The sequence below is a fragment of the Coptis chinensis genome, chromosome 6 (genome assembly GCF_015680905.1).
Source record: "Coptis chinensis isolate HL-2020 chromosome 6, ASM1568090v1, whole genome shotgun sequence".
Classification (NCBI taxonomy): Eukaryota; Viridiplantae; Streptophyta; class Magnoliopsida; order Ranunculales; family Ranunculaceae; genus Coptis; species Coptis chinensis.
In genome coordinates this window covers 25,577,215-25,592,724 of record NC_141461.1, presented here as the reverse complement: position 1 = coordinate 25,592,724, position 15,510 = coordinate 25,577,215, and the positions used below count along the sequence as shown (strand labels likewise).

The window sequence follows — 15,510 nt, the reverse complement described above, 5'->3', positions numbered from 1 at the left end:
ATCTTTACGTGTAAACCCAACTTCCTCTCCATGGAAAACGGATGCCACTTTCCCAATGATAAACCTGTTATCACTAAATATCTCGGTCAAACACCCATTTTTCCGGGCATATGTTTGTTAGTTTTCATGCAAATTCTCTTCGATGGGGTCACCGGACCGTGACTATGGTCATTATGAGCAACGCGACCTCATATATCTCTTCATTCTTCTTTTCTTAATCTGAATTCTACCTTGGCAACCCACACCGATAGTTGATGTATTTCTTGATCGGACTTCATCTCTTGTTAACCCTTTCACGTGAGCAAACCAAGAAACAACCACTAACCAAATCCACCTGATTTTGTTGCTTGGAAGTCGTCGAACGAGTCTCAAATCCCTCTTGTTGACCATACTCTTTGTAATAAGTCTTTGCCTCGTCAACACTTGTAAAAGTCATTCTTATATAAGGAGCGACTAATGTTTGCGTGCCTTTGAGCGAGGGGCTTTAGTAGGCGAAGACCCAACTACGTCTTTCTTCGATATTTATTGATGTCTCATCTCCATTTCTATAAATCGAAAAAATTAAAAATATAAATAACTTAAACAATCAAAAATCCCAATGTACATAAACGGTGTAAATAACTTAAACATCGAAACACCGACAGAGTTAACCAAATATGCTACTTCACCGGAACTTCGCCGAGTTCAAAACTTCGAGCGAGTTCACCGAATATGCTAGTTCACCGAACTCAGAAGTTCACGAACTCGGCGAGTTCAAAACTCGACAAAATTCACGAATATGTTAGTTCACGAACTCGACAGAGTTCAAAACTAAATAAAGTTCACGAAAACTTCGGCGAGTTCAAAACTCGACGAGTTCAAAACTCTAAAAGAATACGGCATGAAGAATACGACGAGTTCACGAACTCGAAAGAGTTCAAAACTTCGACGAGTTCACCGAACTCGACGAATCTGACATGAAGAATACGGCGAGTTCAAAACTTCGGCGAGTTCACGAATATGCTACTTCGGTGAACTCGTCGAGTTCAATTTAACTCTCGATGAGTTCAAAACTTCGGCGAGGCATGAAGAATCTGACAGAGTTCACCGAACTCCGAAAAGAGTTCAAAACTTCGGCGAGAATCGATAGAGTTCACTGAATATGCTACTTCAACGAACTCGGCGAGTTCAAAACTCGAAAGAGTTCAAAACTCGATAGAGTTCACCGAACTCGACAAAATACGGCATGAAGAATACGACGAGTTCACGAACTCTAAAAGAGTTCAAAACTTCGGCGAGTTCACCGAACTCGGCGAGTTCAAAACTCCGGCGAATCTGGCATGAAGAATACGACGAGTTCACCGAACTCGAAAGAGTTCAAAACTCGGCCGAGAATCTGACGAGTTCACGAATATGCTACTTCAACTAACTCTAAAAGAGTTCAAAACTCGATAGAGTTCACCCAACTCGGCGAGTTCAAAACTCCTACGAGAATCACGGCATGAAGAATACGACGAGTTCACCGAACTCTAAAGAGTTCAAAACTCGGCAAAAATACGAGTTCAAAACTTTGACGAGTTCACGAACTCGGCGAGTTTACCGAATATGCTACTTCACGAACTTCGGCAGTTCAAAACTCGAAAAGAGTTCAAAACTCGATAGAGTTCACCGAATTCGACGAGTTCAAAACTCAACGAGAATCGGCATGAAGAATACGACGAGTTCACGAACTCCGGCGAGTTCAAAACTCACGGCGAGAATCGACATGAAGAATACGGCGAGTTCAAAACTCTCGGAAATCACGGCATGAAGAATCACGACGAGTTCACGAACTCGAAAGAGTTCAAAACTTCGGCGAGAATCTGACGAGTTCAAAACTTTGACAGAGTTCACGAACTCGGCGAAGTTTACCGAATATGCTACTTCTTCGAACTCGGCCACAGAGTTCAAAACTCGGCAATCACGGCATGAAGAATACGACGAGTTCACCGAACTTCGATAGAGTTCACCGAACTCGGCGAGTTCAAAACTCGACGACGAATCGGCATGAAGAATAATGCGAGTTCACGAACTTCGACAGAGTTCAAAACTCGATAGAGTTCACGAACTCTGCCATAGTTCAAAACTCGGCGAGTATCACGACATGAAGAATAATGACGAGTTCAAAACTCGGACGAGAATCACGGCATGAAGAATACGGCAGAGTTCACCCGAACTCGACGAGTTCAAAACTCCACGAGAATCACGGCATGAAGAATACGAAAGAGTTTACCGAACTCTGACAGAATACGGCATGAAGAATACGACAGAGTTCACCAAAATTGTCGCCGTCTTTAAACGAGGGTATTAATCATAACTATAATCATAGCAACCTAAATTAAATCAAAATTCAAGTTTTTATGGTATAATGACAATCCAAGTGTCAATTAAAACGTTCCAATAGGCAAGCACCATAACCAAAAGTGCACTATAGTTGAAGTGCCAAATGATACCTGTCAGAGAAGAAGAAACCAAATGAAGAAACCCGAATTGCCAAATGATGAGAAGAAGAAGAGAGGAGAGTAGATAGAGAGAACCCAATTTCGTTTTTTTTTTTTTGTTAGATCGGTTGGTTTTTGTTAGATCGGTTTTTTTTTTTTTTTGAAGATGATGAGGAAAATACATTTTTACCCTCATTGAGATCTTGAATCTTGATCTTGAGGATCCGATCCGGCTCCAGAGAAGAGTGAGATAAAGGTGTCACTATAAGAGTGGCATCCTAGACAAACCGATATATATATATATATATATATATATATATATATATATATATATATATATATATATATATATATATATATATATATATATATATATATATATATATATGGTGGTCCTAATTTTCTCGGGATCTGCATTTCGGTTTTAAACAGAGTTATTAGGACTTAAGTGGTGGTCCTGATTTTGGGTTGCATCTTTTGGAACAATATCTTTTGGAATTAGGTAAAACTCTAGAAAATTATCCACCAATGTCACGACCAACTGGAAATTGGGGAATAGTGACTAATAATAGGTTAATATGGGAGTACCGCCAACTTCAGTTTGATGTACAGGAGGCAGAAGTAAACCATAATATTGAACGCCTTAAAAATGAACAACGAAATGCGTATGACGTTGTAGTTGACTCTGTGATTCGGAACGAGGGAAAGCTTTCTTTCTAAATGGAGTGGCGAGTACGGGTAAAAACATTTTTGTACAATACAACCGCAGAAAAATGTCGCACTCTTGGTCATATTGTTATTGCGGTTGCCTCATCCGGTATTGCTTCACTTTTATTACACGGGGGTAGAAATGTTCTCATTCTACTTTTCAATTCCGTTTGAAGTATTAGAAGACTCTATATGTGGGTTTAAAAAGGACTCACTCCAAGCTAAACTGTTCAAACAAACGAATCTAATAATTTGGGATGAAGTTCCAATGCAACATAGGTTACGTGTTGAAGCGGTTGATCGCGACGCTTTTAGAGATGTTTGCAACAATAAGAAACCATTTGGTGGGATCACAGTAGTACCGGGTGGAGACTTTCGCCAAATATTACCCGGTGATACCGAAAGGCGGCCGAGAAATGGTTGTAAGCGTCATTGATAAGGTCATCGCTCGAAACATGTAAAGGTTTTAACTTTGGTGCAGAATATGAGATTGGATAGTTCGTTACCTGAAAATGTGGCATTTGCCAATTACTTAATAGAGGTAAAGCATAAATTACTCAAATTCTTTTTAGTTGTCCATTATATTGTCCATTATAAATGTTTTTTTTTCAAGCATTCATTAACCTAAGAGTTTCCATTTTATTACGACTTTTTAGGTTGGGACAGAACCGCAAGAAGTTGTTCAATTGCCATCAGCAATTCAGAAATGTAGAGATATTCAAGAATTAATATCTTCGGTTTATCCACAATTGGGTCAAGAATCTAAAAAACCCCACCAAAATTTTCTTACCGAACGAACAATTCTTTCGCACGCCAATGATGATGTCACAATGATTAATTCCGCGCATTAGATTTATTTCGTGGAGAACCTATTGTTTATTTGGCTGCCGACAAGTTGGAGGTTGAAAGCCTAGCGGCGGTGCTCGCGCAAACCGTTATCCAAATGAGTACCTCAACTCTCTTGATCCTTCGTGGTTGCCACCATTTTCGCTTCAAATCAAAGAAGGATGCCCGATAATGTTGCTAAGAATATCGCACCGAGATGGTCTCTGTAATGGCACCCGCTTGATGGTTGTGAGTTGCAAGCCACGCACGTCATCCAAGTCCTAACTCTAACCGAGAGAAGGCAGGAATTTTGCTTGCATCCCTGGAATAGATTTGACGCGTCATCAAAAGAACTGCCATTTCGAATGACCGGACTTCAATTTCGGTTAAACTTTTCATATGCAATGACAATAAACAAATCGCAAGGACAATCTATTAAGTATGTCGGGATTGATTTGCAGAACCCTGTGTTTAGTCATGGCCAATTATACGTTGCCCTTTCTAGATGTACTTCTTCAAACATAATCAGTGTCATCCTTCCACCAGATTCTATGGACGACACAACTAATGTTGTCTATCCGGAAGTGCTACTTTAATTTCTCTAAAGGTAATGTTATCAAAAAAAAATCACGTCTTCCTCAATTATCCTTTCCTTAGGAACAAATTGAGATAAGGTGTTGCTTTTCTTGCATTTATTTTTCTATGTTACTAGTGTTCTCAAATAAGCTGTGTATACATCCTACTGTTCCTGCTGCTCTTGGATTGGTTTTTACCGTGGGTCGGATTTTCTACTTCATAGGTTACTCCAATCGTGATCCAAAGAACCGTGATGAAGAAGGTCGGGTATGAAAAAATGAATTAAATCCTTTTAATTTAGCATCATTTTCATCAATTGGACATTATGTCCCAACATCTCTCGGATAAAGAGTATTTGGGTTCCAGAGATACTTTACATTCAGAGTCTCCATCTCTCATGGAGACTTGCAATCGAGTTTCACAAGATCAAGAAAAGAGGTATGGACTCATAAATCTCATTCCCGTGTCAAATTTCGATAATTGTCTTTTCCAGTTTTTCCCCGCTCGGTGTCGACTTTAATGTACTCTTGGTAATTTAATTACTCTCGAGGATCAGCAGAGATTTTTTTTGGGCTTGATGACTTCATCCATGAATCCAGAGCTGCAGGTGGTAAGACATGAACCGAAGTTTCCATTTTGAAGCTTTACACATATAGATATATTCTAACTTTATACCACTTTCAACATATGATATTTGTTATCGCGGTGAGCACTACTACGAAAAAATTTAGCCTAAGGTCAAAGTAAACCACGCTGACCAAAAGACAAGCTTCCTGCCTCACATGCTATTTACGTGGCGTGGCGTGAGAGGGTTCCATTAATCATGATGAGGCTCCCAATTTTCATGCCTCCAATGTTAAGGACTTGGAGGGAGGACCTGGACTTGCATCACTTTCAACTTTTGATTGTCCAACACTTAGGCGTTGCAACTTTGCCCCCACTAACAGTTCCTCGAACTTCTCTCCCAATGCACACTAAGCAAATGGGAGATTGGTTGCTTTGTTTACTGAAGAAGACTTTTTGTTTGATGTTGAAAGCTTGGGAAGAGAGGTGAAGATCTGTTTCTTTTTATAGCCTTCTTCAAAGGATCTTCACCCCTCATAGAAATCTGTCACAATATTTTCGGTAAGTACATTTTCTGAAAACAATATCCTAAAGATGGATTTGAAGGAATTCAAGCAAGAACTATTCCAATCGGAAAAAATTCGAACTAGCGGAATTCCTTATGCGGGAGAAACGAGAGAGCGATCAAGGTATGCTATTGTCTATTGCATCTTTGCATATTATTAAAATCAGTTCGCCTGACCATATAATTGCATCGCTCGAAGCATTAATATTCCTTTAAACTTTATTCCATGAGATCAATGGATTCAGACAAAATCAGGCCTAGGTCCACCTTTAACCATACCAGTCATGTTGCTGATTATCTTCTAATTTGCAAGTGTATGGAAAGAGAAAACTTCTGCCTTTGGCATAGCTTTCTTTGCTTTGGTGTTTGCTTCTCCCCTCAGTAGTCACCAAAGATTCAATTTAGCAACGAATCCATTACGGCACACAATGGACGAAGGAATACCACACTTAGTCGCCTTCTACTTGCCCCTGTTCTACTTTTCAGCTTCCTATTCCATTACATTAATAACTCTAAACCTAAGATTTCTTTATCACCCAATCCTAAACTTACCCAGGTCATCTTTAAGGGCTTATTTGGCTGAACTTTTGTCTGGGTTTGGTAACTGTCTCCATTTCATGGCTGGTCAATCCGCAGGATATGCAGCTTTCTTGGAAGGTTTTTGTCATATTAAGATATTTAGATTTTTTTTGCTGGGTAAGTTTGAATTTCATTAAAAGAAAGAGGGAGTACAAGACGGAATGGTTGGGGCAACAGGCGGCACCCATAAGAGAGATAATAAGATTTGTCAGTTCTTAATTGTTCTCGATATACATCTTTTCATCAAAATATTTTTACATGGTTTGTCTAATTTTTACATCTTTTCATCAGTAATATTGCTACTGTGTATCATATATATTGCCTTCAGTAATTATATGCAATAGGTTAAAGCTATCGTTTATAAAAGGATAGTGGAGGATATGAGTTGTATTTAAAAAAAAAATAGTAAAGAACTAAAGATATGAGTTGTATGCATACTCAAAATTATAGGCCTGCATTAATTTAATATCAGTCAAATAATACTCAAAGCTATACTGTGATGAAGGTGTGTAGCTCTACAACTTACCATTAAATCTGATTCAAGGTTGGTATTCAATTATTTTACCTTTCTCATCAGCCTTCAGGAGAATCTTTCTTTTTTATTCTTTTAAAGGTGGGAGGGGACCATGAAAGTTATAGTTTTCTTCTTAGGCAAAACCAAATTTGTTGAATAAATTCAAGATGTTGTGCTGACCTTGTCCAAATTTATCTTATTTTGTTGTTGATGTCTAGCAGAGAGAAGCACCTTCCAATCCATCTATTGGTGCCCCACGCCATCATATCTCCTTCACTTTGCTATACGAGATGCGTTATGGAGTTTAAGGTCACTTTGAAGCGTCTTCGTAATGTGGTTTCTACATCTACTCGGCATTCATCTATGGATGATCAACCTCAAAGGATAAGCTCAGTTGCAAGATTTCCAAGTGCTGTGACAACTGTTTTCAAAGCTGCAGCTAAAGCGATTTAATGTGTGGTACACATCTAATGGGGGTGGGCCTCTCAAAGTTTGTGACATGGGAAGTGATGCACGAAAGAACAGTGGTGGCTGCTACATATGGCTACCTTGCTCCATAATTTGTTTACAGAAATGAACTTACTACAAAAAGTAATGTTTATAGTTTTGGTGTGTTGCTACTTGAAATTGTCAGTTGGGGCAGGCCCAGACAGTCAGTTGATTATGTATATGCTACTTGAAATTGTCAGTTGCTACTTGGATCTGTTGGATCCACTAATCTCAGATGTTCCTAAACTTGGGATCATTCAGAAGGTCGTGGACCTTGTATATGCTTGCACCCAACATGTCCCATCTGTGAGGCCAAGAATGTCCCATGTTGTACACCAACTACAACATTTGGGACTAAAAACTGCTGTTTCTGAGAAGGCAACAAGTGTTGGTGGCGGTGGTTCAAGTGCAAGTACTGCCTCTCAGTCTCCCATATCTGTTTTGCAGTTCGTAAAGGTCAATAATATCTAAGATTTTCAATTAGAATTTGAAAACTATTTCCAGTATTTTATTTTAGTTCGATGTAATGCTTATATGCCCTTTTAGTCGTATGTTGCATGACATTTGTTGCATCATAAATAGGATCTTTGGCACCTTCAATGATACACGCTCGTAGAGTTAATTTTAATTGTATAGTGTTGTTTGGTGTAACCTTTGTCAATCCTGCTGTTGATAGTTTCTTTTTTGCTCTTGATTTTTTCCCAATAAAATTGGGGTTAAAATAAAAAATTGACACGGTTTTATTTTGCTAAATTCACCCATAATGACTCGAGTGGCGTAGCCCGGATTAAATTCTAGTATATATATATAACAGAGTTTTTGGAGATTTTTTTTTTTTTTTTTCAATGATAAATTTGGAGATTTGAGAGAACGCAAAGAAGAGGAAAAAATTAGGTAAAGAATTGGAGATTTGATACCCCGTAGTTGTTTACAAGCATTTGAAGTAACGGAATTGTAACGTGGCCTAATGTGATACATTAACTAAAATTGTTGGCCCAATTTGCTAAAAAACAATGTTTTTGACCTAAATTAATAAAAATAGCAAAGTTGATGGTACAAAACGTCCATTTTTTTCTTCCAATTTTTATGTTAAAGTCTACACACTTCAGTTACTTTCCAGTTTTGCTCTTTTGTTGGTTGGCACTTCGTCGCAACACTTTGTGGAAAAAGTACCGAGAAAATTGAACAAGTTGATCTGTACTTCATTAATGGCCTCTTAATGCCTTCGATCATCTTCATTTACTTTCACTCTATAAGGTCCAAACAAGCATTTCCCCAGCTTTATACTCAAATGTGCACAGATTGATCCAAGGTTCAGAGAAGTACTGTTGGTAGCAAATAAACCAAGAAACAGGTTAGTTTTTCTTCATCTCCTTTTGTGTCGTCTATGGTATATTTCTTTAAATTCATTTATGTATTCTTTTTCCCCTTAACTTTTGAATATTTTGGAAACCATGCACTATCTGTTTGCTTTTGGCTGGAAGTATTGAACCCGTTGAACTAATGGTGTGTTTGATACTTTGACTGATGGGAATGTTACCATGAAGATGTTTTTAGCGGGATGCTTCTACCTGAAAGGGGTGGTTTCTTAGCATGATCTTTCTCCTACCTCACTGAAATCTTACAAATTGAGCGCCGCTTTTTTAAACCAGTCACAGTCAAAATACTGGTTTCAACTTCCCATTGTCTAAACGTTGAGATTTGATGATATACTAATACTTTATGAGATGAACTTATGAAGCACTGACCACATGACCCAATTCAAATGACCATGAACTGCAAAACTATTTTTCGTTGTTAATACATTTTCTGCTGAAGTGTATGTATTTTCCATGATCAAAACAGGAACATGAAAGAAAGCATTTTTACCATGCCGATTGGGCGGATTGGCAAAAGCGCTCTTGAAGACATCATTAGGTTCAATAAGTTGCACATTGGATTTGCATTCGCCATGGTTCTACCAACTTGGACTGATCCTAAGCACCGCTTCATCACGGATCCTAATTGTGTCCCTGGTCCTAACGTCCTTAAAGGCCTTCTCATCTTTTCTGTGGCCTCTTTAGTCTCGCTACTCTTCAGCAGCCTCAATGCCTGCGGTGTCAAATTTATTATGAAGATTGCTACAGCACACGGCGTGTCGGTGGATGGTATTGCAGCCATCCTTCGCTATGGACTCCTAGTCAGTGTCATGGCTAATTTTGCTGGGTTTGGCTTTATCATCCCCACCATCTTCTATGGGTCTCAGTTCCGGGTGGGGACATGGAATTGCTTGGACAACTCTGGCAAAGGTTGCACTTTCTTTCTTATGACCTTACTTCCTATCATCAATTTCATCGTTATGTCTGGTATAGGGTATGAGCAATGGTACTTCTACACTAAATCTCGCACTTAAAGATAGATTTCTATTCATTCGTGTCTAAGAACTACCGGGTTGTAATTTACGTAATTTCAATTAAGTGTTAACTTACAGCACAAGAGGATGATTGTAATGAATTTAGTTGGAATTTTAAATAGGTATTATTGAATTCTAGTAACTGAATCCTTGATCTCTACTTACTTAAGCGTACAATATCAGTGATTAGGCGGAGTCTTTTCTGGGTTCATAAAAGAAGCCAAACTTTTTTTCATGCTTACAACCTTATCCCAACTCCCAAGTAGAATCGAATAGATTATAGATGGACACCCTCAGTCTCTATGACCTCGAGCAATCCTCCCCATTCACTCTTTCTCAGTGCTTCAGTATAAAACAGCCCACTATCTCTAAACACTTCTTTCTCTGCTTTGAACACCGGTACCCTGGTGCACCCTGTTGCAAAGGCTGGGCGCTCCCTTCGTTAGTGGGTTGATGCGTGGATCATCGTTCCCTGTAGTTGAAGGACAGGCCTAAACCCACATCTTATCTACAAATTAACTGGTCATGTCCCTCAGGACCACTCTGCTCTTCCCCCCATAAGTAAGGTTGGACTAGTATAGTTCCAAGTGGTTTCAGGCCATTTCTCAATTTTAATTCCCCAGCTCGGATCGTCATGTGGTGAACAATATATTAGCACTTGCACTATCTCCACCCAAGAAAACCCAATTAAAGTAAACATAGTCCCTTAACCATGCCTCAGTGCCTTCTCCATTAGCGTGGGAAGCTTCCCACGAGTCGTTGTAGGCAATAGGAAGAGGGTGCTCCGGGACTAGTCTGTAATAGCCTCAGCGATTACTGAACTTGAATATTGGTGAGAAAGGCGATTCAGTCAAGAAGGATCCACCATGGAAGTAAATCAGAAGTGGTAGTTTTTTCTATCTTTATTGATGATCCCTGGAATGTAGAGTCTAGCAGGTAATCCTGTTTCTGCTTGAATGAAACGTCTTTAGACGAAACACCAGTTTGAGGATCGATTGACAGAAAACAGTGCTGGTACCTATGAGCCTCTTTATTTATCCATTCTTTGTATACACAGAGAAAGGTAAGAAATTCATGGTCTAGTTCATCCTTGTTTAAATCCCTCACATACACACACATATCCATAGGTACCCATATGAATGATTAGACTCACTATTTACAATGTGTTGTTGTCTAGCACATTAGCACATGCTTGGAGAGTGTTATTTATGCTAGGAGATACATATGGTGATTAGCTTGTTAGGTTAAAGGGATTGAGTGTGTAGAAGAAGAAGAAGAAAGGATGGAGGCACAAGAAGAAGGTAGGGTTTAGAGTATATTTACCCTAACCTATAATACATATATTTATACTAGAGATGGAATAACTTAAATAGCAACAAGCTAAATAAGGTACGGTCTCACACTTATAGAATGTGTGAGACCGACACTACATACTTCAACACCCCCCTTCAAGCCCAGCTTGTTACCAATATAACTCAGAACTTGACGAATCACTGGTTTGGTGAAGAAAGGATGGGCATAGATATCGCTCATGCCCAGCTTGTTACCAATATAACTCAGAACTGGACGAATCACTGGTTTGGTGAAGATATCAGCTAACTGATCTCGAGAAGCCACATAAGGAGTACTTATTTCCTTTGTTTCAACCTTATGTCTGACATAATGACAATCTACCTCTATGTGCTTAGTTCTCTCATGAACTACTGGATTAGAAGCAATATGAATGGTCAGCCTTGATTGTCACAATGAAGAGGGATCGGTGAGTCGTACCTCGAAACCTAACTCATGTAGCGGTCTACTTAATCCACATTAACTCACGCGATCCGCGAGCCATAGCTCTATACTCAGCCTCTGCACTAGACTTTGACACAACTGCTTGCTTTTTACTCTTCCATGTCACCAAATTTCCACAAAAGAAAGTACAATACCCAGTGGTGGAACGTCTATCTGAAACTGATCCTGCATAATCAGGATTTAAATATCCAACAACATCAAAATTTCCATTAGAACGATAGACCAATCCACGACCAGGAGAACCTTTCAAATACCTCAGAATACAAATAACAGCCTGGTAGTGAGGAATCCGTGGTGCATGCATATACTGAGATACTACACTGACTGCAAAGGAGATATCGGAGCGAGTAATAGTAGCATAGATCAGCTTTCCCACCAATCTACGGTATCCCTCAATATCGGCATACATCTCTCCAACAACATCCGACTGGAGTTTGTCGTTCGAATCCATATGAGTCTCTACTGGGCGAGCTCCTAAATTACCTGTCTCACTGAGTAGGTCTAATACATACTTTCTCTGTGAGAGATGAATTTCACCAGGGAACCTGATAACTTCAATGCCTAAGAAATACTTCAGTTCTCCTAGATCTTTGGTCTGGAACTGTCTTGAGAGATTGGCTTTAAGTCGATCAATACCCTGTTTGTCAACTCCTGTGACTAATAGAAATTTAGTCGGTCTAATTAAATAGACTAATCTAACCTTAGTTAAACCGCAAGCGCACAGCTATCGTTGAAAATAATTGCGACGGCAAACGGGTCGATCCCACAGGGATTGCTACTTACGACAAACGAGTATTAAAATTATACTTAACTAATTCAGATAATATTCTTTTTATGGAAAATTGAATTTAACTACTCACTAAACTATTTAAACTACAAAAATTATAACTTAAATAATTGGGTTTTATCAAATGGAGAGAACTCTAGGACTATATAATCCATCATAAACTTCTGTTTATATTTCTAAGAGTAATTTTAATGTTCCAGATTTAATATGAGTAGCACGAGGGAAAGGTAACCCTTGCTTTCTCGATGATATGATCGTGATAATCCTAACTAAACATGTATCTTCTAAAGTTTCGGCACTACAGATCAAACTCAAAAGATTACTCGTCTTTTTACGGCACGAATAATATCTAAATTTGACGTCAACAGTTAAAACAGACTTAACTAATAGCAACGAATATCGAACTATAAAGCATGCGTGACATACTATATGAAAGATATAAGCTAGCTATCAATACATGAAACTAGAAGAATATAGAAATTTAAACTAACTGGAAATCATCGAAATTAATCCCAAAAAACACAAACATTAGCCTAAGGTTTCATCTGCCCTAGCCCCTAGACTTGGAGTTTAGCTATACATAACAATGAAAAGAAAAACGAAATTAATAGAAGAATTAATCATTGCAAAAACCGTAGTCTCGCGTTGAAGTCTTCTCCTCCAATTCGTTCTGTCCCCAAGCTTTTCCGCGTACTAACTCGAACTCCACTTTTCTGTCTCTCCTGTTCTCTGTTTCAGTGTTCTAGAGCGCCCCCTTCTCTTTGTTTCCCCTTGTATATATAAAGGTTTGGTTCGGGCAGTGTTTGATTTGAATTGAAAGATTTTATTCGGTGGCAAAAGTTTCGATAATTGGGCGATCGAATCGGAAAAAGCGAAGTCGGTTCTTTTCCTGTTCGGTTTCGGTTGGGATGGAAACATGGGATTGGTCCTATGATTTGGTGGTATGCGGATTCATAGAAGCATTGATAGATTGGCTTGTTTAGTTTTGGAGCTTGGGTGCGTGTTCGGGTTTAGATTTCTGCAGCCGGAATTAGAAGAGCTTTTGGGTTCTATTTCTAAGTGTGAGAGACGAAGGGTGGAGGCTGATCAGGTGGTCCAAGTAGCTGGGTTCATAGCATATTGATTTGGTGAGTGTGGGCTTGGGCGCACATGGGTTGATGGAATAGTTCTTGGACATGGGTCATTTTTGATAAATATTCGACCCATAGTCTAATGATTCTAATCAAACAAATCTACGCCTTCTTTAGTCTTTAGTCATGTGACTCTGAGCTTATGACTTGGTCCACACCCTTGCTAGTCACGTGCTCATCCAAACTTCCTTGGGCTTTACTTCTTCACTTCCACTTCCTGATGCTTTAAGCCTAATCTTGAATATTTTGACCCCAAACCATCTAATATATATTTCACGCCACCAAACTCCCAAAGCAAGCACACCATGCAGCTTCAAGATTATGATATATAAATATGCAGTTGCACAACCACATTTACTCGAGTTCTAACCTTGATACCAATGCTGCAACCTTTACGTCATTTTAATGTATTACACCTATTTTCTTGATACCAATGCTGCAACATTTACGTCATTTTAATGTATTACACCTATTTTCTGCAAATTCACCGGAAACACACATTATTATATAAAAGTAATCAATTAATTAGACTAACTAATATAAAATTGAGAATAATAATATAGGATTTACATGCTTATCAAATACTCCCAAACTTACATTTTGCTAGTTCTCGAGCAAAACTAAAACTAAACTAATAACAAAAACAAAAATCCTAACTCACTTTCGTAGGAATCACGATTACACTTAGCATGTGTAACAAGCCTTTTAAACCCCTAGGTTACCCCTAGTGGACGAGTTTAGTCTCGTGAGGGTTTTCAGAAATGGTACCCACAAACATTAATATAGCATAACCAATGGTGATATATATAATTTTCTCGGAGATAAAATTTTTTTCCAACTGACAAACAAGTTCAATAATCATCAATTACCACAGTTTACATCATTATCACTAAGACACATCACTACTTCCAAAGATAGAAATCATTGATTACTACTCCAAACCAAAGCGTGTGTGTGTGTGTTTAGCCAAACTAATACAAGCTCATATCCAAGTAACAGAATTCCTAACTTGCTATCCAAAGAATATATCAACTTCAAGCCTCACCATTCATACACTCACAAGGAAGTCCCTCTCTTAGATAAGTTTTCAATTTTACCTCTGTATGCAGGGAAATGAGTTAAATAATATAACATCCCACATACTTAGCCAGAAAGACGGACTTATGAAATTTCAAAAACAATTTAGTCTCATGGAAAGAACATCAATCACATGTGAATTGTCGGGTCCTTCACTTTAGCATCCTCTCGCCTATTCTACACTTCATATCATACTTTTGTGATAAGTCTGGGTATTAAGACGGGGATTAGGATAGGCTGACAAGAAAAAGGTAAAAAGGAATCAAAATTTTCTGAGAATAAACTAAAGACCATCTTGTACTTGACCTTCTTGGAAAATTTCTTCACTTTGTAGACCACGTTACTTGACTTTCTCACTACTTCTGCTCAATGATTTATCTTTCTTTTTCTTTTCTTTTTCTTTTATATATATTTATATTTTTTTTTTCTTTCTTTTCTATTGAATCACTTTGAGCAAAAGGAGTGATTTTGGTAAATTTTCCTTCCAAATCTTCTTTCTTCTAGCTTTCTCCTTAGTCCTTTAGAAATTCTCAGAAATATGGGTAAGGCCAATAATATGGGTTTACACTCCTTATCTGGAGTTGGGTTAATGATAGTTGGTTTGAGAAGAAAAGGCTTAATATATAAAGCTCAAAAGGGGTTAACATGATAATCCTACTAGGTGGTATAGATAAAGGCTAATTGGTTTACTACTTCACTTATCAGTATGATATTCCGCTTCGAATAGACTACAAGACCTAATGGCTATCTCCCCAGTTGATGTCACTTCGTGATCGACCAAAATAAGAAAAAAAATGAGACCATACAACGAATTTAAGCACAGAAGAATGAATGAGTCAACTTGGACTCTGAATTTACGTAAAGACTCTCCAAGAAATTCAAAGGCTCAAGTCTCATGGGTTAAGTCTCTATATTCCTTTTCTAGTTCACTAGGAGATTAAATTACTCTTCAATTTGACATGTATCAGGTGGCTAATAGTGCATATTCCACTTTGGCTTAAACTTTCATCAACAAAATCTATTTCTAGAGGTAGAAAATAGTTTAAAAGCA

The 15,510-nt window shown here is 38.3% G+C and overlaps 1 long non-coding RNA gene and 1 pseudogene across 1 annotated transcript; one reads left to right on the top strand and one right to left on the bottom strand.

Moving 5' to 3' along the window:
* Positions 1–8,268: 8,268 nt before the first annotated feature.
* Positions 8,269–9,813, top strand: LOC147492322 (uncharacterized). Its single transcript, XR_015198509.1, has 2 exons — positions 8,269–8,633; positions 9,125–9,813. It is a non-coding gene; the product is annotated as an uncharacterized LOC147492322 (long non-coding RNA).
* Positions 9,814–9,832: 19 nt separating this feature from the next.
* LOC147492321 (putative carboxylesterase 2 pseudogene) lies at positions 9,833–10,836 on the bottom strand (annotated as a pseudogene).
* Positions 10,837–15,510: the final 4,674 nt, after the last annotated feature.